Consider the following 23,421-nt stretch of genomic DNA (forward strand, 5'->3'; position numbering starts at 1 on the left):
TGTCCCCCAGGGGTCTATACTAGAACCAGTACTGTTCAACAGCCTCATAAATGATCTGGAAACAGAGTGAATAGTGAAGAGGCAAAATCTGCAGATGATACAAAATTATTCAAGATAGTTAAGTCCAAAGCAGACTGTGAAGAGTTACAAAGGGATCTCATAAAACTGGGTGACTGGGCAACAAAATGGCAGATGAAATTCAATGTTGATAAAGGCAGAGTAATGCACAATGGAAAACATAATACCAACTATACACATAAAATGACAGCGTCATTGTGGATAGGTCTCCATGTTATTGGTGTGATTTTTATGTATGCTTCTTTGGAAAGTGAGTTGATACTTCAGATGGGCCCACTGACATTAGCTTCCCTAGAACAGTTCCTGGAAAAGGAGAGGAAGTAACAGAGGCACATCCAATTTCAATATGAGTTGGGTTTCTGTCTGGCCTCTCTCCTTTGGAGGTGGGAGAGGAGCATAAACCTTTGAGACTGTTTGGAGGGAATGAGTGAAGGAGTAAGAGGATGCTGGGGAGTGTTTTAGCTAATGATATGGTGGGAACTGGAAAGAGATTGTGTTGGGTGGGGGAATTATGCTATCCCAAGAGTACTGTTAATTGTAATTCTGTTCATAGAATGCTTCCACCGACATGCACAGGCAGAAATTGTGGAAAAACAACATTGCTTGCCTCATAACCTAAGTCGTGCAGAACGCAATGCCATCCACAGCCTCAGAAACCACCCTGACATTATAATCAAAGAGACTGATAAAGGAGAGGCTGTTGTCATCATGAACAGGTCTGACTACCAAAAGGAGGCCACCAGACAACACTCCAATACCAAATTCTACAGGCCACTTCCCTCAGATCCCACTGAGGAATACATCGGAATTTCCCTACACTAACAAAATGGAACAAATCAACATAGCCTTAGAGCCGCCGACCACCTACGGCTTATTCTCCCTATCTACACACAGATCACCGAAACCCAGAAACTAGATGCCCATCATCTCGGGCTTTGGCATTGCTCACTGATGGACTGTCTGATATGTGGACGCTCTCCCTCCTAACTCAGACCCTGTATGCAGCAGCACTCCTAGCTTATCTCCGCTGATAGCACTGATTTCCCTGAGAAACCTACAATGCATTATGTGATCCCCTCCACAGAAAACACGCAATCCTTAAGCCACCATGAGATGTAGAGGCTCTCTACACAAACATCCGCACACACAGATGGAATACAAGTGTGAGGAACAGTATCTTCTGATGATCGAAGCAGCAACATGGTTGCTGAGCTCGGTGCCTTTAATCTCACAGTCACACAATAATGTCAAAATTCCCGATGACAATATTACTACTCCAGAGCAGTGGCACTAGCTATGGGCACCTGCATGGCCCAAATTGCCCAACTTTTAATTGGCTGGACCTGGCAAAACGCTTCCGTCAGCTCTCAATCCATCATGCCCCTTCTCCTACCTATTGCTAATTGATGACAGCTTCATTCATCTGGACCTATTGGAAGGAAACTCTGAAAAATTCCACCCAATTTCAACAGGCGTCTCCATCCCACTGATCTAACCTTCAGCCTGGAACGGAATTCACCATGGAGTCACTCTAGACACCACGCTGACAAATATGATGGTCACTGTTAACCCTCCCTAAATACCGAAAGCCACAGACTGCTACTGCCTACTTCATCCGCCTTCCAGCTGCCCATCCCGGACAAGCACCAATCCTATTGTCTACAGCCAAAGCCACTTAGAGGTACAACCTGGCATCGCCCAACCCCTCACGACAGATTACGCAACACTCTACATAAATCTTCACCAAATATTCCCAAAACTACAATAACCGACGAGAATAAGGAAACAGATCACAACAGAGCAGATGTTGTACCCAAGCTCCAGCCTGCACTAGACAGACCAATGCCAGGAAGAAACCAGACAAGAACTCCACTGGCCATCACAATTATTAGTCCGCAGCTAAGAATCCCTCCAACGCATTATCATGGGGATCTACTAACCCATCATGGACAATTGAGTCCCTCACTTTCAAGACCTATCAGGTGGCAGGCCAGTCCTTGCCACATACAAACCACCAAACCTGAAGTACTATTCTACCAGTAACTACAACCCACACCCATGAGTAATCTACCTCAGACACATTCATAGCAACAAAACTCAATGCCAACTCTGCCACAGTTTACACAGTCGAACCCATCGCAAAGACCATAACAGATTCAGCGACACAGGACCTAACCAGATCAGCCACACCATCACCGGTTCATTCACTTGCACGTCCACCAATGTAATATATGCCATCATGTGCCAGCAATGCCCCTCTGCTATGTACGTTGGCCAAACTAGACAGTCCCTATGTAAAAGGATAAATGGACACAAATCAGATATTAGGAATGGCAATATACAAAAACCTGTTAGGAGAACACTTCAATCTCCCTGGACACACAATAGCAGATTTAAAGGTAGCCATCCTGCAGCAAAAAAACTTCAGGACCAGACTTCAAAGAGAAACTGCTGATCTTCAGTTCACCTGCAAATTTGACATCATTAGCTCAGGATTGAACAAAGACTGTGAATGGCTAGCCAACTACAAAAGCAGTTTCTCCTCCCTTGGTGTTCACACCTCAACGGCTAGAAGAGGGTCTCATCCTCTTTGATTGAACTAATCTCGTTATCTCCAGCCTGATTCTTGCTTGCATATGTATACCTGCCTCTGGAAATTTCCACTACGTGCATCCAACGAAGTGGGTATTCACTCATGAAAGCTCATGCTCCAATATGTCTGTTAATCTATAAGGTGCCACAGGACTCTTTGCTGCTGTTAATTGTAGTTACTCTAGGTATCACAGAATCCAATATGTCAGGGGCATGGGGTATCAGTGAAAGGGATATTGTATAATGACTGTGAAGATTGTGTATTGTTTCTGTGTATCAAGAAGCCGAGTTTGTGTCCGGGTATTGGGAGAATGCCAGAAGCAGAATCTTGAGCACCATCCAATGGATGCTCTGTGGAGATATGGAGCACCTATAATGGGACTGAGTGAGAACTATTAGTTATGGTTGACTTCTGGTTTGACTGGACTTCGGATATCAAATGAACTGTATTTGGAGGATGTGGCAAAGCTTCAGTGCCAAGGTTCTCTTGCCAAGGGAGTTGCAGACATTGTAAGGGGGGACTAGGCTGTGCCCTCTGGCATACGTTTGGTCTTGATTTTTAACTTTATATCATGTTCATTTTTCTGTTGTGTTGTCTGGAATTTATTGTTTTACATTTGTTGGTGTGTTTTATAAAAGGTCTCAGAGGACCATCTATCTTCTGACAGATGGATTTTTAAAAAGTCATGGTATTAAATATTAGTCTGTTTTCTTAATATTGTAAGTAAGGAATTACTTGTTTAAATATGATTTTTGACAACATCTCATAAAATAATAAATGGTCGCCTTTTGTATGGGAATGAATAAATAAGTAGGCCGTGTTTTGAAATTCTTGTTCCAAATACCTAAAATTGTTAAGAAACCTAGCCTCACGGATTGTAATGTATACAGAGCTATGCTACTGAGCACATCCTGTACATTATGGTGATATAGCAGTCCAGACTGGAAGTAACAAACACGTACTTTATCTATACTCCAGGGTTTGCCTGCAAAAAATAGAAGCTGAAATCTTGCAATTTTTTTTTCAGATGGGAGATCACTATTCTGACCAAAGAAGAGAAATTTTCAAAAGACAGAATTAGGTCTAGCATTACAACCAAATCCCTAACAAAATCAACGATGTTTGTATATTGACCATCAATCTGTGTGTCACAAGAAAAAATCCCCTAGAATTAACAATCTTTTCTCTGATTCATTCAGAATTTCGCAACATTTTGCCACATCCAATTCTGAAGCTCTACCAAGGTAAAACAGTATTTAGCATCACCCTATGTCATATCATGGCTAAAATATCAAAGAGGTGGGAATAAGTCATAATTCAGACTATATCACTGAAAAACTAAAGTCAAAGGGCTTATGTATATTGAATGTAATCTGAGATCTGAAAGTCAAGCAGAGTTCTTACTTTGGCATACATCAACATCATCACTACAGGATTCTTCAGGCCTAATTATGCAGTCAGTTACACCTGTGCAACCCATTAGCTTTTACCGCTGGTGAGACAAGGAGGGTGAAGTAATATCTTTCATTGGATCAATTTCTATTGGAGAAAGAGACAATCTTTTGAGCTACGGAGTATTCTTCTACTGGTCTGGAAAGGTACTCAGAGTGTCACAGCTAAATACAAAGTGGAATAGATTGTTTAGCGTAAGGCACCGTTCAAAGTGAAATATCCCGTTAACACCTTTGTACTTATAGGACAAAAAGGAGGGTTAGTGATTTACAGATTAGCGTAAAATAAGTCATAAATTCAGTGTCTTTATTAATTTTTAGTGTCTAGCAAAGTTATGAATTTAAGACCCCAGGTTTGTCTTTTCAAGATGTTGGGCAGATTTCCTTTGAGGACAAGGACCGAGAGGTCATATATGAAGTGATCATTCTGTGAAAAGCGTTTGCCCGCAGGTGATCTGATACTTTGACAATCATAGATGAAGATATATTTTGCCTGCAGCATCTGTTAATGATGATGCATGAGAATGAAAACATCCGAGACTAGTAGCAGCTTTTGGCAGACAGGGAACTGGAGCAACTGCCTAAGAGGGCTGTACTTAAAAAAAAAAATTGAGGAAGATGTTGGGAGCAGCTTAGTGGAGTAAACCTAAATAGATTGAGAAGCATTGTAGGCCTGGGAACCAGTGAGACATAGTGGTCTGATGATGAGGGTGGACATGTCCTCATGATGTAAAGTCTTAAGGCTGAGATCCAAAGCAGAGGGGCATGAGCGGTACCTCTACAATGCTGCCTGTGGAGGTAATCTGGCTACTTCTGCGATGAAGGAGTGGGAAACTTTATGAACTCATGGGACAAGGCATGTGCTGGAACTCCTGCAACCCAAAGGCTTGGCCCAGGGAGGACAAGCAGTTTGTGGAAGGGAAGCCATTTGATACTGGGCAGGGATAAAAGACTGTTTTGTCTTGAAAAAGCAAAGGGCTTGTTTTTCTCTGAATTTGCCCTAGGAGGGAGGATGTTTGACTTGACCAGTGGGCCGAATATAGGTGCTGGAACTATGGGTGTGCGTGTGGAGGTGCTGCTGAACCCCCTGGCTCAAAGTGGTTTCCATTATATATAGGGTTTACAGTTTGGTTTAATGGATCTCAGCACCTCCACTATACAAACCGTTCCAACACCTCTGGGGCCAAATCTCCAACTAACTGAAATCACTCTACTGAGCATAAGAGGATGCTGAGGCATCCTGGCAGGAAAATGGTAGCACAAACATGTCAGGATCTTTGAGAAGTTAGCCATCACCTTGGAAGCATAAACAAAATATGAATATCCAAAATAGCCAAAACCTATTTGAAATTAAAATACTAGAAAAGAAATAGTAAATTCAAAGAGCTTGAAATAATCTCACTGAGCTGGTCATCCTGAAAATAATGGACAGTACTGCTGAATAGCTTGGTCTATTCCCGCCCCCCATGAAAGTGAGAGACCTAGTGAGGGAAGCCATTCAACTTTCAGCATAGCTCCACAGCCCATCTGGAGGTCATGAGCCCCAGTTTGAGAATCACTGCTAGCTGTTTTTCTCATTAAACCTCCACTTGCCTTCTTGTACTCATGCTGAGATTGTTATGGCCCTAAACCCACTGCTAAGAGGGTTGAGAATTTCTGTTGGGATTTGAATGTTGCTATTAACAGGAGCACGTGTATACTGAATTGAGCTCTGATGGCCAAAGGGGATATATGATCATTTATTTGACATGACATTTTGTACAATATATACAAAATGTTGAAAGTACAAATCATACATACACATTTTAGCAGGAGCTCAGCTTCTGAAATTAAGGCTGAAAAGCAGCTTCCATTCTAACCCTTCTCTCTATTTCTGTTTTTAACTTCCAATCAATTTCCTTTGTGGAATTTTGTTTGCCCACCCAGAGATGAATTTTTAGTTGGTTAGTTTTTGGAAAGTGTATGTAATAATAATAGAAGTAAGTTGATGGAGCATATAGTAGATAATGCCAGAAGGAGAGTCAAAAGGAGAGAGAAAATGGTGGAGGTGTTATTTTTCACAAGTTGTCTCACACAGAGAACCCAATTTGATTATACAGTCTGCTTGCTCGCTTCAGTCCCAATACACTTACATTCTAGCTAACTAACATTCTGTTCAGATTTTAAGATGTATGGGTTTAAAAATACAAACAAAAACCTCACAGCTGTCCCATATATTACAAAAAGAAATATGATAACCTTCCAACTCCCCCTCATTCTCGCAGTTGTGCTGATTTGAGTTGGTCTAGAGAAACTCAAAGGAAACTTTTCTAGTTGCAAACATAAGCTGTTCATAACTATAAAACTATAGAACTGATTTTCTTCAAGCTTGGTTTCTGTTGTAGAGCTCAATAAAATTTTAAATCAAGCTAAGTGTGGAGGGAAGGTTGGATAATTTTCATGTTGTATAGTAGATTCTTTATTATAAATTAATCTTAAAACATATACAGAAGACTTAAGGGTGAACTTTCAACTTCACTTGAAAACAGGATGGGCCTTAGGGAAAATGGCATCCTGGGCAAACTTGTATTTTGGTGCCCCTGGCCTCCATGGGCATGGTGCCCCCCATTGCCCCTGGACTCCACATGTTCCCAACTGCCCTTCACCTCTAACCCCTGCACTGTGCCCCCTTTACCTCTAATCCCTGCACCTCCCTCCTGGCCCCTTACCCCGGCTCTGTGCCCTCTGTGCCCTTAACTCCTGCATCTCCCTCCTGCACCCACATGGGGAAACTGACCTGGATGCATGGAGGCTGCCCCCCTCCAATGTTGCTCCTCCACACACCCCTAGGGGGCTTTGAGGGGGGAGCATGGAGCAATGTCAGGGCTCCCTGCATCCAGGTTAATTTCCCCACCTGGGCTGTGTAAGGGGAGGACAGGAGAGCAGCAGCCTAGGTGGGGAAATTTTACCCAGATACAAAGAGTGTATGGTGTTGCTCCTCACTACCCCTATCACAGACTCTTGGGGGTGTGGAGGAACATCAGGGGGGAGCAGTATCTGTATGTCACTGCTCACTCCCCCTTCTTCCACTGGGAGGAAGCAGGGAGAAATCTGGATGCCCGCCCATGTAGTGCTCCCCTGCCAGCCAGGAGCAGCTTCCGATTCTACAAAGGCAGTGCACACTTCTGCGCTGCTCCACAGCACCTCTTTGACTATGGCATCTGAAGCGATCACCCAGGTGGCCCACCCCTATGGCCAGCCCTGCTTGAAATATAAGTAATAAGAAGTCATTCATGTTTGTATTCCAGAAACATCCAAAAGCCACCTAGTGCCAACTGCTGTATTCAGACATGCAGGAAGATATGGTGGTCGTCATCAAGAACTCAAAATCTAAAGTGACCAGAAAGTAGGTGGGTAAAAAGTAGGACCACACAAAAACAAAGGAATCAGAGGGTGATGAGCAGAACTCTTGTTAATTCTATTTTTCTTTGCCTTTAATTTTATCTGTTTATTTATCTTCTTTTTTATTATAATGAAAAGGGTATGTGAGGGCGGATGGCAGGAAGGTGTGAGAAAACAGGAGCAGTGAAGAAAAAAGGAGGGAGAGAAGGATGTAGAGGTGAGTGTGCAGAAAGGCTGGAGCAAACAACCAGACAGCAAGCAAAATCATAATATGTACAATCATGGATGTACCTGAACACAAGTGACCAGCTCATCATCAGATACTCCAGTGAGTTCAATGAGAATATGCCTGCTGAGAACTGAGCTGATGATGTGACATTAAAGAATACCCTGCCTGTGACAGGCACACAGTTGCCTTAACAGTAGAAATTTTTCTATTGACATCAGTAGGAAAAGGACAGAACCCAGCATCAAAAAGCCAATTAAACATTCAGTCAAACATAAGATAAGCACAGCATCAGATTGCTACATTTAGAAAGGAGTCCATTTGGGTCTAGTAAAAAAAAATCACTTGACTTTATTATTTTCTGAGCCTTTAAATAAAACAAAATCAAAATCTTCCTTGCAAGGTGTAGTCCTGGGGCAAAATAACTTGTGTGATGTATTTCAAACATCTCAATTATGCTTGAAAAGGTATTAGTAAAGAGATTGCTTATTTTATGCACACACATCATCATGATGAATTGGAAAGGCATTAGATAGGTCCCTTTTTTTTCTTTATTCCCCCTCCTCTCTCTAAATTTTTTAGTTCTGTTTAAAAAGTGATATTTGGTTTGGTTTCACTTAATGTAAGCTGAGTCTAAATGAACTCTCCCCTAACATCTAGTGATGAGCTATGGAAGAGGATTTCAGGAGCTGATCTTGTTTGTATGGGCACACCCACCCCGCCTAGGTGCTCAGCATGATGGGATTGCTTGCCCAAATGTTCACTTTTGGTTGGTGTTGGATTCCCGGTCTCCTTTTTGCTGGGGAAGAAGTAATAAAGGGTTGTTATCCTTGTTGTGTGAATCCAGGGCAACAGAACTGTACTTGGCATTTCCTGATTGAGGGACTCACCCTCAAGTAAATGACACTCGCTAGGCAGGGGACATGGGCTCCAAACCCCAGTGAGTTGAAACAGAGTGGTGGCAAGTATTTGTACCTGATGGTGTGGCCCTGCCTGGGGGCTCCAGACACCACCTGAACTGTTCTTTATCCACTGTGTAATAGCAGAGCTAATTTAGACTCACTTGAGAATCTTATTAAATGCTGTAGAGCTGAAATCACTAATACTAAGATCTAAATATTAGACTTGCTTTAGAATAATATCTCTGATGCAAGAGACTACCCAGTGTGTACCAGCAGTGAAGCTCTCCCAATAACAGCTGAAATTACTGAAATCTGTGTTAAGTGGTGGGTCCTGAAGACATCAAGATGAGCAGTCAGCAGGGTGGCTGGTGGAGGAGTGCAGCAAATGGCTAGCAGGGCAGCTGGTGGAAACATGCAGCCAGCAGGGTGCCTGGCAGAGAGGGGTGGTGAGTGAGTGCCTGAGCAGTGGAGTGAATAAGGTGTCTCATTACCCTCTCCACCCAGGGTGGGAGGTGAATGCTGCAAAAGCACCTCTGAACTCTGAGTCTGCACTAAGGACAATAAGTGTGAGTGGGGTGCAGAGAAGGGCATGTTAAAGGGACTTTTGGGTTGCTGGACTTAAGAACCTGAAGGGAAAAGGACACTGCCTAACTTACTTGGGGGCATGTCTTTCACTCATGGTTTATGTTTATGAACCCTGTTTGTGGTATTTCCCCAAATTAATGCCATTATTTTCCTCCTTTTATTATATTTCTTTTGCTACACTCAGATTCTGTGCTTGTGAGAGGGGAAGTGTTGCCTCTTGAGAGGTGCCAGGGGGGCTGTGTGTAATTGTCTCAGGTCACTGGGTGGGGATCGAGCTGATTTTGTGTTGTACTGTTGAAAAGGAACCCCTAGATATTGAACCCGGCCCTTGTTGCTGCCAACTTTGACTGGCAGAAGGGTTACATTAGCATCCTTAGCTTGGTGGTTCATCTAATAGGGTTTCAATGAAATAAAAATATTTGTTATTTCTAACATCATCTCAAAGCTGAATGTTAGAAGTACAAAATAGAACAAAACGTTCTTAACATTGAATATTCTTTTCCTAATTTATTGGTGAGAGGAAATCTATAACTTCTTTTAAAGTTCCAATTCTTGTGGTGCTGACAGGCCATTTCTTAATAAAGAAATCTTCTCCTGAGTGTGAAGCGATAGTACTAAAATAGTTGCCATTTTATCTATTATCCATTTACAGTTCTTTAGGACTAAATTTTACAAATGAAATTTGTAGCAAAATTACCATACCTAATTTTGATCTTTATTCACAGATTTTAAAGGACCTTTACAATGATCTAGTCTGGCTCCTCCATAACACAGACCCTAGATTCATCCCATTGATTTAGGCATTTAGTGTAGCAATTTGTGGCTGAACTAGAACATGGGTAAAACATTCAAAAGTGCCTAAGTGCCTGACACTTTTGAAACTGGGACTTAGGACTTCAGAATACCATATCTTTTAGAAAGACATCCAATCCTGTCTCCAAGCGATAATGTTTTACAATTTATTTCCAGTTTGAACTTTTTAGACTTCAGGTTCTAGCCACTGGATCTCAGTATGTCAATGTCTACTAAATTAAAGAACACTCTAGTATCATCTTCTCTCTGCACAGGGATTCACAAACTATGATCAACTTGTGTCTTAATCTTCTCTTTGAAAAGCTAAATAGATTGATCTCCTTTAGTATCTAACCATAAAGCATGTTTTCCATGCCTTGAATCGTTCTTGTGGCTCTTACATCTTTCAACATCCTTTTTGAAGAGTGGACACCAGTTTTGGACACTGCATGATTTAGCTACATGATCAGTTAAAACAGACTTTTATATTAGGCAGCTCACATGAGCCAGTTTTAACAGCTTTTATGGATGAGAGCCGGCTCTAGGCATAAGCAAACCAAGCACGTGCTTGGGACGGCACATTTTCAGGGGCGGCATTCTGGCCATCTTTTTTGTTTCCTTCCAATGGCAAAAGTCCAGAGCTGGCCCTGTCAGCAACAGTGTGTCGTGTGCAGGGGGCGCCCTGGGGCTGCGACGGTTTGCGCCATGGGGAAGCAGCGCCCACACCTTGTGACTGGGCTGAGCAGGCTTTGAGTGGGGGACACTCAGGCTGGGGTCCAGCCCTGCTGGGCACACGGAGTCGTCTGCAGGTACTGCAGGGGGGCCACCCCCCAGTGCCACAGCCAGGGCTGAGTGAAGCGGCCTGAACCACCCAGGGACTGCGGCAGGGCATCCAGGAGCAGAAATAGAAGTGGGGCCATAGAGGGCAGGGTGCTACTGTGCAGGGCCCACGTCCCACTCTCCGAGACTCTGCTCCCTCTGGGTCTACCCTGCCCCGGCTCCTCAGCCCCCTGCCGGGGCAGTCCCCTGGCTCTGCCCTCCTGGGTCCCAGCTGGTCCTGGAGGCAGGAGTCCTGGCTGGAGAGACCCTGGGCTGAGGCACAGTTCGGAAGCCCTGCTGCTTACCCCAACCCTGCCAGTGCCGGACCAGCTGGAGATGAGGAGGGAACGAGAGGAGTCAGCACTGGTGGGGGGAAGCCCAGAGCTGGGGCAGCAGGGGGTGTGGGTGGGGTGGGAGGAGAGCCCAGAGCTGTGGTGGCAGGGAGTGTGGGTGTGGGGGGAAGAGAGAGCCCAGGGCTGGGGTGGCAGGGGGTGCAGGTGGGAGGGCATTGGTGGGGGGGGTGAGAGCCCAGGGCTGGGGTGGGGCGCAGTGACATTTTTTTTTGCTTGGGGCAGCAAAAAACCTAGAGCTGGCACTGTATAGAATATACCCAGTAGCTCATTTTATACAAAACTTTGCATAATATAACTACACATGAGATCAGAATCAAATCAATATTTACCTTTGGCTTTTGGTTTCACAATATTCAGCTCTAAAGCTAAGCAAACATTTTACAGAAACAGTGATTTATGCAGTTATAATAAATCTTTCATGGATTCAGGCAAACTTGACTAGTAAAACTCAGTATATATGCCAATAAGATTTGTGAATACCAACGTACGAGGCCTTGTTCCTGCTTGTTTGTAGCTTTGAGATACTGAAGAAATGCAACATATTACTATGATATGATCATAAACTCTATGCCCTGTAATAAATGATAGGTATAAAAACTGTCAGGAGTGTCAGAATGCTAAATGGAATGTGAACCTTTGAGGTTTTTATACTGTTTGGGTCATATTTTCCACACGCTTTGTGCTGCCTAAATCTGGGGGGTAGGTCCTAAGTACCTTTGTAGAGCTGAGTGTCTTAGATAAAAGCTAGTCCATCAGACTATGATGTGTTGACTCTCACAATAAAGTCAAAGGGTTAGACTAATCCCAAAACATTAGCAAAGGTAGAAAAAGCCTGGGGAATGAGGGGCAAGGGAAGTAAAATATAAGTAGAATAGAAGTCCTCAGGTCCAAGCTAGAGCAGTGTTCCAGAGAGCTTTTTATACTTGGAGAAAAGGATCTGGTTGGAATTCAGGAAAGAGAATAGACTGAATAATGAGACTGGGCTGAGTCCAGTTACATAGAGGGACTGGATACAGAAAATGAGAAGGAGGAGAAATATATGAGAAACTTGATATAATGTGAGTACATTCTGAATTGTCATTTGATTCAGAGAAAATAGAAGAGTTCAAACCTTTTGAACCTTATCCAGATCTAGCCATTAATATTGTATTAACCAAGCACAAATGTCATCTTTAACATCCGAGATGAATATGTTATTTCACTTCCAGCCGAAAGAACTGGAAACGTATTATTGTAGTCAGTACAATGACAATCTCGCTATGTCCTTCTAATATTTCCTAGCATAATAACATAGCAGAGGATGCTCCATATAAATTCTTTGCTTCAGGCATCTCCTTCTAAACTCCAATTGCATAATGCAACTGGTGGTCTTAATGGTGTATCATATAGATTGAATTAAGTTCTAGTATTTGCCCTCTGATCTTCTGCAGAAGCACGAACAGTATTAAAATTTTTAAAGGTGTCTATTTAGGAGCCCATTTGAATTCAAAGTAAAAAAAAATGTAATGACTTGCAAAGGACACTTCTTTTGGCAGTACTGTTCAACTTATTCATAAATAATCTGGATAAGGGGGTAAACAGTGAGGTGGCAAAAGCTGCAGAAGATACAACACTACTCAAGATAGTTAAGTCCAAAGCAGATTGTGAAGAGCTACACAGGGATCTCAAAAAACTCGGTGACTGGGCAATAAAATGGCAGAAGAAATTCAATGTTGATAAATGCAAAGTAATGGATATTGGAAAATATAATTCCAACTATATATAAAATGATGAGGTCTAAATTGGAAGTTATCACCCAAGAAAGAGATCTTGGAGTCATTGTGGATAGTTCTCTGAAAACATCCACTCAATGTACAGTGGCAGTCAAAAAAGGTAACAGAATGTTGGGAATCATTAAGAAAGGGATAGATAATAAGACAGAAAATATTATATTACCTCTCTATAAATCCATGGTATGCCCACATCTTGAATACTGCATGCAGATGTGGTCACTCCATCTCAAAAATGATATATTGAAATTGGAAAAGGTTCAGAAAACGGCAACAAAATTGATTAGGGGTATGGAACAGCTTCCATATGAGAAGAGATCAATGAGATTGGGACTTTTCATCTTGGAAAAGAGATGACTAAGGGGGGATATGAATGAGGTCTGTAAAATCATGACTGGTGTGGAGAAAGTAAATTAGGAAGTGTTATTTACTCCCTCTCAGAACACAAGAACTAGGCAGCAGGTTTAAAATATACAAAAGGAAGTATTTCTTCACACAACATACTCAAACTGTGAAACCCTTTGCCAAAGGATGTTGTGAAGGCCAAGACTATAACAGGGTTAAAAAAATAGATACATTCATGGAGCATAGGTCCATCAATGGCTATTATCCAGGATAGACACAGATGGTGTCCCTAGCCTCTGTTTGCCAGAAGTTGGGACTGGATGACAGGATGGATTACTTGATGATTATCTGTTCTGTTCATTCTCTCTGGGGCACCTGGCATAGGCCACTGTCAGAAGATGGGATACTGGACTAGATGGACCCTTGGTCTAACCCAGCATGGCCGTTCTTATGTTCTAAGATGGGCCATTTTATCCCCAAATACTACATATTCACAGATTATTTCTAACCTGTTATGTATCATGAGAAATGTATCAGCAAACAGACCATCCAACATCTAGGAATTATCATGTATCAGGATAGCAGCTGAGTCTAACCCTGAGTACTACAAAAATACCCACTAATCCACTATGTTGTAAGATCAAGAAAAAGAAGAAACTTGCCACTTCTAGCTTTCATTTCCAGTAGACAGCTCTTCAAAATAAGACATTAAAAATAATAGCAATGTAAAAATCATCACAAGGTAAAGGGACATGTCTATCCTACCTGCAAGTTGCCATATAACATTTTGAAAGTACCCAAATCTTGACAGGGTACCTCCAAAAATCTAAGACTTTAGGTCTATTCCACCCCAAAACTACAACTTTCCTTCCATGATGTCTTCTGAAATCCTTGCACGAGGTTGTGGTTGCTCAAACCATACCAAAATGTATGTTTAGTAATTCTAGAAGGTTTCCCCCTGAATCCCATTCAGGCCGCATTGTTGTCCATTCATGGCTGGCTGTAAACTAAAAATACAGTCTAATCTCTTTAAAAAAAATAATTAAAACTGCACTTTGTGTAATTTACTAAATTAAACTAAAAATGCACTTTTCTCCATGATAGCAGATGGGTAAACAAACAAAACAAGAAGAACAACCCACAGTTGCTTTGGGAGGTACAGTTATAACGAATCTCTACAAAATACTATATATTCTGCACACTGAAATCTGCAAAAGTATGAGCTAGCCTTTTATGATGGCTAAAAACTATGTGTATTCTTTGAGGCATACTTTATTTCTGAGTTAACATCTTCAAGCTTACTTAGAGCTTTGGCTTCTCATTCTGTGGGTGGCTGTTGTTTAAACATAAAATCATCCAAATCATTGCAGCTCTTGTATATTTTTTTATTTATCCAAAGAGCTGCTTACTAAGGTTTCACACATAATTTTATAGTAGATTGAACATAAGGATTTCCCTTCTCTTTTAATTCGGTAGCACTCCTTTGATCTGTTTTTTGAGCATCTGAACTTTGAAAATGATGATTATATAGTATATAACAACATATAGCCTCCTTAACTTTAGCAGTGTTTTATCAGCTGAATACTAAACTCTAATACCCAAAGAGAAGTGGAATTCTGAAAATAAAAATGTATTTAAAGACATACTGGGAAAGGGGATTTTGCCACTTGCCTCTAATGCTACATTTGAAATGCTAATGGCTTTTGCTAGCATGAAGTTTTATTATGATCTTTGTAGTTTGCATATTGATGCTTTAGATGTAGTAAGAGTTGCTTTTTTTTAGTAGAGTTGTATAGTTTCATGATTTGAATTAGCAGATGTGGAATAAAATATCACATAAAAAACAAACACCAGAGCTTAAAGATCAGCCAGCATTTCTAATTCATATTCTTGTTGAATGTCGCTAATGTAGAATGATGAAGCATTACTTTGAATTGAATTAGATCTCTTTATACATACAGCCCATTTATTCATAGGAATGTCTCCATAACCACAACAGTACTCCTAAATTATGTTTAGGATCTAAACTGATGTTGCTAGTAACAGATTTCCTCTTAGTTTAAATTTTGCTAATAAAGACTTTTCAGAAAGAAAGAAAGAAAGAAAGAAAGAAAGAAAGAAAGAAAAAAGAAAAAAGAAAGAAAACTGACACTTTGACACTGTAACTAATAAAAAGACTAGAAATTATGATTTCTAACTCAACCATTGAGAGAACGAGAGAGGAATAAGGATTCCCCCTTGTGTGGTCTTACCAGGGCTACCTGGATGTCTGATTTGGGCGATATGTGGGGAAAGTTTAAGAGTTGGATAACAGATGATCCTCCCTTCTCCCTCAGCAGGGCTGGCTGGCTGACCACTGGGAAGGGAGTAAACTGCACTCTGAAAAGGGATGTTTTAAATTACCTTCCTTGCCCAACCCAATGAATAGGAAGCTTTGGACTCTGATTAGTCTCTAGTTCAAAGCTTATGTATCTTAGCACTATGGATGAAATCTACATTTTGAGCTTTCTTTTGGAGCAGGCGGGACACCTTTTACTCATTAGAATAAAATTTGCAGGGTTCATCAAGTACTTAAGTTGTAAGAAAACTGCTATTTTGCTCTCATATTTGGCTGATTTGCATCAGGGACATGGAATAATGAAATCAGGGGAAGAGTATCCAGCAAGACGCATGGATATAAAAGGAAATGCTTAAAAAATAAGTGGAAATGTCAGGGGGTTAGTAAAAGCTTTCTGTATGAAAAGCTTTACCAAATGGAATTGTGCTGACTCTAGATAGTCTAAACACTCAGAATAAACAAGAACAGACCCACACTGAAAACAAGAAACATTGCACAGGATGCTACAGCTTATAAATGTGGGGTAAAATAATATAGAGTAACAGATTTTAGGATGAGCAGCTTCCATTGTTTTCTCTCAGTGGGTCCAATCCTGTAAGGGGCTGAGCAGTCCAGCTTCTTCTGGCTTTGCTAATTTAGTAGTATGTGTATTATCATGTCATCCAAGAGCCTCAGTCCTTACTGCCAAACACTTATGCAATCAGACTTCTATATTGCATTGGAAGACACTGGAGACAACTGTAGGCATTTATTTAACTCTGAAGTTATAAAACATCAGGCTAAGTTAATTCACCAACAGTTCTGAAAAAAGTCATAGTATAGGATAAAATACATGTTTTCTTCAATACTAAATTTATCCTAGGTTGATAGTAACAGGTTCTTGTTGCCATCTGATGACTGTTCAATTGGTTTTGTAAAATGAGTTGGTTTCTAATGGATAGTGGTCCACACCACAGAACAGCCACCCAAACTGGTTGCCTGGTAACAGTCACAGGAGAAAAGTGACGGATTAAGTGGGTACAGAGACTTAACCAATTTCTTGGTTTAGAGGTGGTCCCTCCAGGCCATTGTTGAGGTACATCAGTGTGGGGAAAGTGGGCCTGCTGCTGCTACTTGTGCTGTCCTTGCTTCATCTTTATGAGTACATAGAAGGTATCAATGTCCATGACTATCACACATACATTGTAAATAAGAATGTAGTCCGCATAAAAACAATGGTTCACAAAAGATATGGAATATGCCAAATTATTTGGCCCTTTGGCAATTTTCAAGGAAATTTGCAGGCTGTACATTCTTTAAAAGGTTCTGAAGAGAAAACAAATAGAAGCTGGGCAGTCTTGGTGGATCTTTTACTCACAGTAGAAGTGATGTCTGAGGTTTATCTAGCTGGGTGGGTTTGAAGGGCTTGGTGCTAATCCCTTTTTCCCTCTCAAAGAGAATAGCAGGTCCAATTTGGGGCTCAAAATTCGGAGTCAAGTCATATCTCCAGTTCTCAAGACAGAAGTTGAAGTAGCTGAAACCCACCTTATTATTTAATGAGGATGTGGTTCTAACTTACGCATTTCAGTCTGATACTCATATATATATATTTGTCCTGTCTGCAATTTAGTTGTTGTTCTTTACAAGGCTGGGATCTGGCTACTGAATAATTCACAAATAGAAAACAAAATAAAACTTTAATCCATTGCTAATGAAGTACAGTAAAAGCATATTTCATGGCTGTCCCCATCTGTATACCTGCCCCTCAGTTTTTTTATTGCTTTTATTACCAGTCTGATACCAATGCTGTTACAATAGTCTAGCTTCATTATCATGTTAGTGAGTTTTTTAAGCATAAAAGCTATTGTTACAAAATATTAGTAACTCTGTGGTGTTTTATATGAAGGTTGCTAATATAGTACATTATAGAATTCCCCAATATTCTTTTAAAATAGCTCCCAGTGATAGAGCCTGTCTCCGTAGGAATTATTAGCCTGCTAACTTAAACAATTAACCTTTGTCATATTAGTTATTGATTCTATTACTTTTGTGGATTTATTAAATAAATGTAGCCTCAGATACCACCACTTCCTTTATATTTCTTTTCATAAAGAATGGATCTGTAATTCAAGTCTCAAAATGACGGAGATTCTAATGAACAGTGGTGGATTTATTATCCACAAGAAGAAAGGAAGAAGACATTTGAAGGGAAAGGTTAACTTGAATAAGAAATAAAAAAATGCTTAATTTTAAACAGATGACCAGTCCCACTGAAGTCAAGAGGTTTCATCTGAGGCTTAGCTGTCAGCATGTATTTAAGTGCTTTGCTGAGTTAGAGCAATAAGCATAAAAAACTGGAGACTCATTAAGTGACATGAGAAAGTTAGGGATACACTGTCCCAAAAGCAGGAAAAATACTGTTAATTTACAGTAACTGGTCATAAATGATGTCTGAGTTATCCATTTAATCAAGGAAACTGTCTACAATCACGTTTATTTCCAGTATCTGCAATATGACACTTGTTCAAATAAAATTATGGACCAAATCAGTTATGGCACAACTACACTTGACATATATGCAATTATAAATGTAATAATCTTCTCTACATTAAGGACCCTCTTTCCCAAGACTTATTACACAGTTTTGGCCACAGAACTTTAACAAGACTTCCTGCTTCAGCAAGGCCCTGTTGAGGATTCATAAATCAAAGTTGTTTTCCTTCTCAAGCCCCTGGGAATGCCTTTCAAAATGGTGTTGATGCCTTAAGACATACTTGGCTGTGCTCACTGGGGGGGGAATCACCGAATCCACGTGCCAAGAGCCAGCAAAGGCCTATGCGCCAGTAAATTTCATTTAAGCCTTATATAAGTGGGACTTAAATGGTGCATAGGTCCTGAGTGGCCCGCTGCACTGTTGGTGAATTTAATCCACAGTGAGATTATTATTTGAACTCCCTACCTAAGCATGCTTAATGACTCTTCAGATATAAATACAGAAGATAGTTTTTCAGAGTCTGTCAATTAATGGCACTTGTAGAGAGTTACTCTTGGCAGAGAAAAGGTTAGGAGATGTGTAAAAACAGGGCTTTGTTTCTAACTGAAAATAATCATCTGCCTGGCAAACAAGAGCTTTTGTAGGAATTAGTTTAGCTCCAGGATAGATTTACTTTTATGCAAAACAGAAAAAGATGCTTTCATAGTCATGCAGGGCCAGTATTCACCTCCTGCTGAAAGAGGGAGAGAGCTCCACACATGTGAAAATCTTCATTTAAATTGTGTTACCACTGGGATTAGGCTCTTCATGGAAGGCATTTGTGATACAGCAGAAAATGGAATCTGCACTCAAGCCAAGTTCTTACTAAATTACCAGACTGGAAGGAAAAGGCTGATCTTCAACCTTTCAGAGTCTTCACTGTGCAAAAGATCAGATCATTCCAGTGAATAGAGCTGTAAGAGGTTTATTACACGGTGTATGCACCCTGTCCTACAAACAAGTATGACATGGCAGGGCTTCTCACTGGCCTAACAGCACATGTGGTTGTAATCCATGCTTCTGTCACTGGTTCTTAGCAGTAATAGTCAGTTTTGTTTTGTTTTTGCCAAAAGGGTGGAGCAGCTATCTACTGACTCCAGCTAGTTTGGGACTAGCAAATAAGCAAAGGAAAAAGTTCATAAACAATTTGAGTATGATCAGTAGGGCATCTTCAAGGGTGGGGCCAATTCCACTCCCACACATAGGACAAAAGATGCCAAACTCTTCAGTTAGTTCAGTCAGATAGCCGTACCAGAAGGGAGGTGAAGATCTCTGCCCTGAGCTCTGATACTCACATGCCTGTTTTTACTAATTGCAGCAAGAAGATAAGCACAAGGAGATACCAGCCTATTCAAAGAACTGGGCATTTGCTGTTTCTTCAGCTCAGGACAATGTGGAAACAATGTCAAATCAATGTTGCATATTTTAAAAGCATAGGATTTGTGGCCTGTGTACCTTTTGGTACTGAAGAAATCTGTATGTTTGATATTATTATTATCATTTATTATTATTATTTTGCATAACATTTGCTGTAATGATAAGATTGTGTTTAGATTTATGAGGAATCTTACTTAACTCTCAAATTGTCCTCTTATAAACTTACAGGTTTTTTTAATCCGAGCAGCTTCACTATATTGTGGTGTCTTTATTCCAAACTGGAGGGTATGGGCATTCACAACAGTCCAAACATGGAGATTTATTGTCCACAGGTGGAAATTCTGCTGTCAAAATAGACTGGTAAATCAAAGTTTAGTGGGATTATGCTGCCACACCCAGTCCCCTTTAAGTAGGTTTAGTGCCCAAACATAAACCAATAAACAAACAAGAGAACCCAGCCCCTCAGACCACCCTTTGTTCTAGGATTTCAAACAGTCTCCCCGCCCAAGGGTTTCTGCTTCTTGCGGTTTCCCAGTTCCAGGCAGAACCATAACTATGGTGGGGGAGGGGGCACCCACCCAGGGTGCAGAGCTGGGAGGGCGCAAAAATGGGGCAACACAGGATTAGGCCCAGTGGTGTCTGCTCCCCCTGCCCCACACACCCGCTATGATTGGGCCTAGCAATCTCGGCTGGAATCCATGGGTGTAGTTTTTTGGGGAGACATTGCACCCCCAAACAGAGGCCTGGGCCAGGAGTGGAGGGAGTATGGAGCTGCTTCTCCTGCCCGTGGTGCCTCTGCAGCTGGACGCCGCCTCCTGGGTTCTAGTGCTGTTCATCTTCCCCTTCTCCGTGTACTGGGTGCCCTGCATGGCTGGCCAGCATCCTGGTTTCTGTTCCAGGCTGAGTGCCCATGGGGGAAAGAGGGGGGCAGAGCAAGAAGGATGGGGGGGTTATGGGGGCAGATGGGTGAGGTGGGGAGAAGAAGCAGTTGGGCAGGATGGGGGATGGGATAGAGCAGGGGGACGTGGGAGTGGGGGGAGGGAGATGGGGCAGGGGACAGTGGGGGAAGAGGGATGGGATAGGGAAGAGAAGGGGATGAGGAATGGCAGGTGGAAGCGGGGGCCCCTCATGCAGCACCCCTTGGCGGCGGCGGCAGCAGCAGCAGCTGGAACTCCCCCATTAAGCCAGCCCATCCCCCACTTAGCATTGGCAGCCCAACTCTAATGGGTACCCCTGCCACAGGTACCCCCTCTAGTGCCATCCAAATATCCCTTCCAATACATAGACATCCCCTCCAACACTCTCAAATATCCCCTTCAGTTCCTGTTCCCCCCTCACCCCGGTAGTGTCTTCTATTTGGGAACTTGAAATATGGTAACCCTAGGGGCTGCTCCATTCTCACAGCCTAGGCTTTGGGACTCTGAAAAGTGGGAAAGTTTGAGAGCTTGAGCTTGTGTCTATGCCACAATTAAACAGACCCATAGCCTGAGGCCCACAAGCGCAAGTCATCTACCACGGGCCAGCTGAGGGTGTATAATTGCAGTATAGATGGATACTGAGGGGCCTGATCAGCAACTTTCCACATCAGGCCATTACTTGGTAGAGCACCTGCCACACAAACTATCCAAAACACTCATAATAGAGTTCAAGGGGAAATACACTGCATATATGATCTGCCTGCACAGATTCTTAAACCTACACAATCCCACTGAAGCTAATGGGAATCAGTGCAGATGGATTCCTTAGAAAGATGGATCCTTGCTTAAAGTTGGTTTTACTGCAGCAGGTAATGCTGGACAGGACAGTGGGAATTAATCCCAATGTTTTTAAAAAAGATTTAAATATCCATTTAGGTACGTTGAAGGGAGCTGGGTTTGGACTAAAGAAAAGCACTATGACAGTACAGAGTATATAAATATATATATATTCCGATGCTTTCCACTAGGAAGCCTGTGTTGCTTCCTGAAACCACAAAATCAACAAAAGGGAGTGTTTCTTGCAAAAATCATAGTACAAAAATCACTTAAATATCCAATACACATTTTTGAGGGGTAACTGCTATTCCTTTCCTGAATATTATTTCAATATTGAACTATATTTTATTTAATACAAAATAATGTTTTTTTTCTTTTGATATTACCCTACACTATCTCCTGTTACTTTTTTTGTTTTGTCAAGAAGTCATTTGAAAATTCTGGTATCTGTCACCACTAACTAACTGTCTACAATAATTTTCTAGCCAATGACATACAAGAGAATGATAATATGTTTCTGTAAATCTCTCCAAGAACTGCATTCCAAAATAATGTGCTAATTTTAACATCCCAGCAAGTCAATAAGAAATAATTAAATTGTCATCTTTCCAGGATTTATATATTCACTGGGCATATATAGTTTGATATTCCAATTTTGTGTAAACAGAGGTTAGTATGCAATTGTTGTTACAAGAAATGAAGTATAATTAATAAAAATAGGGTGACATTTATTTTTGTAATTTTTAAGACAAATATATGTTTGGCAACAGACCTGAGAAATTATATGTTTATACGTACACATATATTTGTCAGTTCTGTTGCCAAAATATATATTTGTCTTTAAAACTACAAACCTAAATATATATACATATTAATTTAATATGCTGTTCTACTTTGCTCAGAATTCATTATTCTATTCATGGGCTATCAAAAAGAAGGGCCTGAACAAGATGCTATACCCAGTATTAACAGCTGCATTTTTTTTTTTTTTAATCTCCACAACTATATTACAGAAGCATGGTCAAGTCACCATTGGTAAGGCTGTAACCTTCATTATATTGTGAAAGCCCTATTTTAGACTCTCCTTTACACCCTCCCTCATGCTGTAGTTCTTACCATAGTTTCACTTCTGTCTTCACTCCTCTGTGGTTCTTTCTACTTCTGAGTCCTGTTTCTGCCTTGATCTCCTCCCATGGTTACTGTCCTATTAAATTCCACTCCACAGGAACTTGTAGGAAGTGAAAAAGACTAAAATTTAAAGACTTAATAGCCTGGAGAAGATGAGAGTAGAAGAAGCAAAGGTTTTAAACCACCTTTCCCCTCTCCCTGATCTTGGAACTGACCTGCTGTTGTCGGGTTCCCTCTCCTTGTCTAGTTGGGTTAGAACATCTTTTAGGGTTAGGAAAAAGAGACTCCCAGTAATGAATCTCTGGGTTCCAGATGGTGCCAGGATAGTGATACTGGTTAATGATCCCTGCTACTAACAACATGCAGTGTAATAACTCCAAAATAAGTTGTCCAACAGCTGCCCTGAAAAGGATAATCAAAGGAGGTGGCAACTCTGTTGTATCAAAATGAACCAATCAGAATAAACATCTAGTGGTTCTACATATGCACTTCCTTTCATTTTAACAAAATCTTAGTTTATTACTAAGACAATTCTATGGCTTCACTCTGAGCCTTGAAATCCACAATCAGTAGTTCTTTTAAACAAATGTAGTTTGCATCATTTATTTGATTCAGTTCTGTACTTTCTTTCAAAAACAAGTTTCTGTAACACATTTTATAGGTTAAAATGACCATTTGCTGTTTTTTACCCACTCTTATTTCAGCAAGGCTCCAACTCATGATACAGACCTCAACACAATGGAATATGTAGGCCCAACTCCTCCCTCCGTTCTTTGGGGTGATTTGTGTAACAGTAGTCACTAGAGGGAGTGAACACTAATCCCTGCCATGTGATGGGAATATAACCTATTGTAAATCATACAATGGGGGCTCCGAAATAATAGGTAATCCCTGTCAGAAGTAAACAAAATCTTTAATAAAAATGGAGCAAATGAAGCCCCACAAATCTATTAGTCTGGATGGGAGTCTGGAAGAGACCCACAGGAAATGATTGCAGCACTTCTATGTTTTCCTGGTT

The sequence above is a fragment of the Chelonoidis abingdonii genome, chromosome 1 (assembly GCF_003597395.2).
Source record: "Chelonoidis abingdonii isolate Lonesome George chromosome 1, CheloAbing_2.0, whole genome shotgun sequence".
Taxonomy (NCBI): domain Eukaryota; kingdom Metazoa; phylum Chordata; order Testudines; family Testudinidae; genus Chelonoidis; species Chelonoidis abingdonii.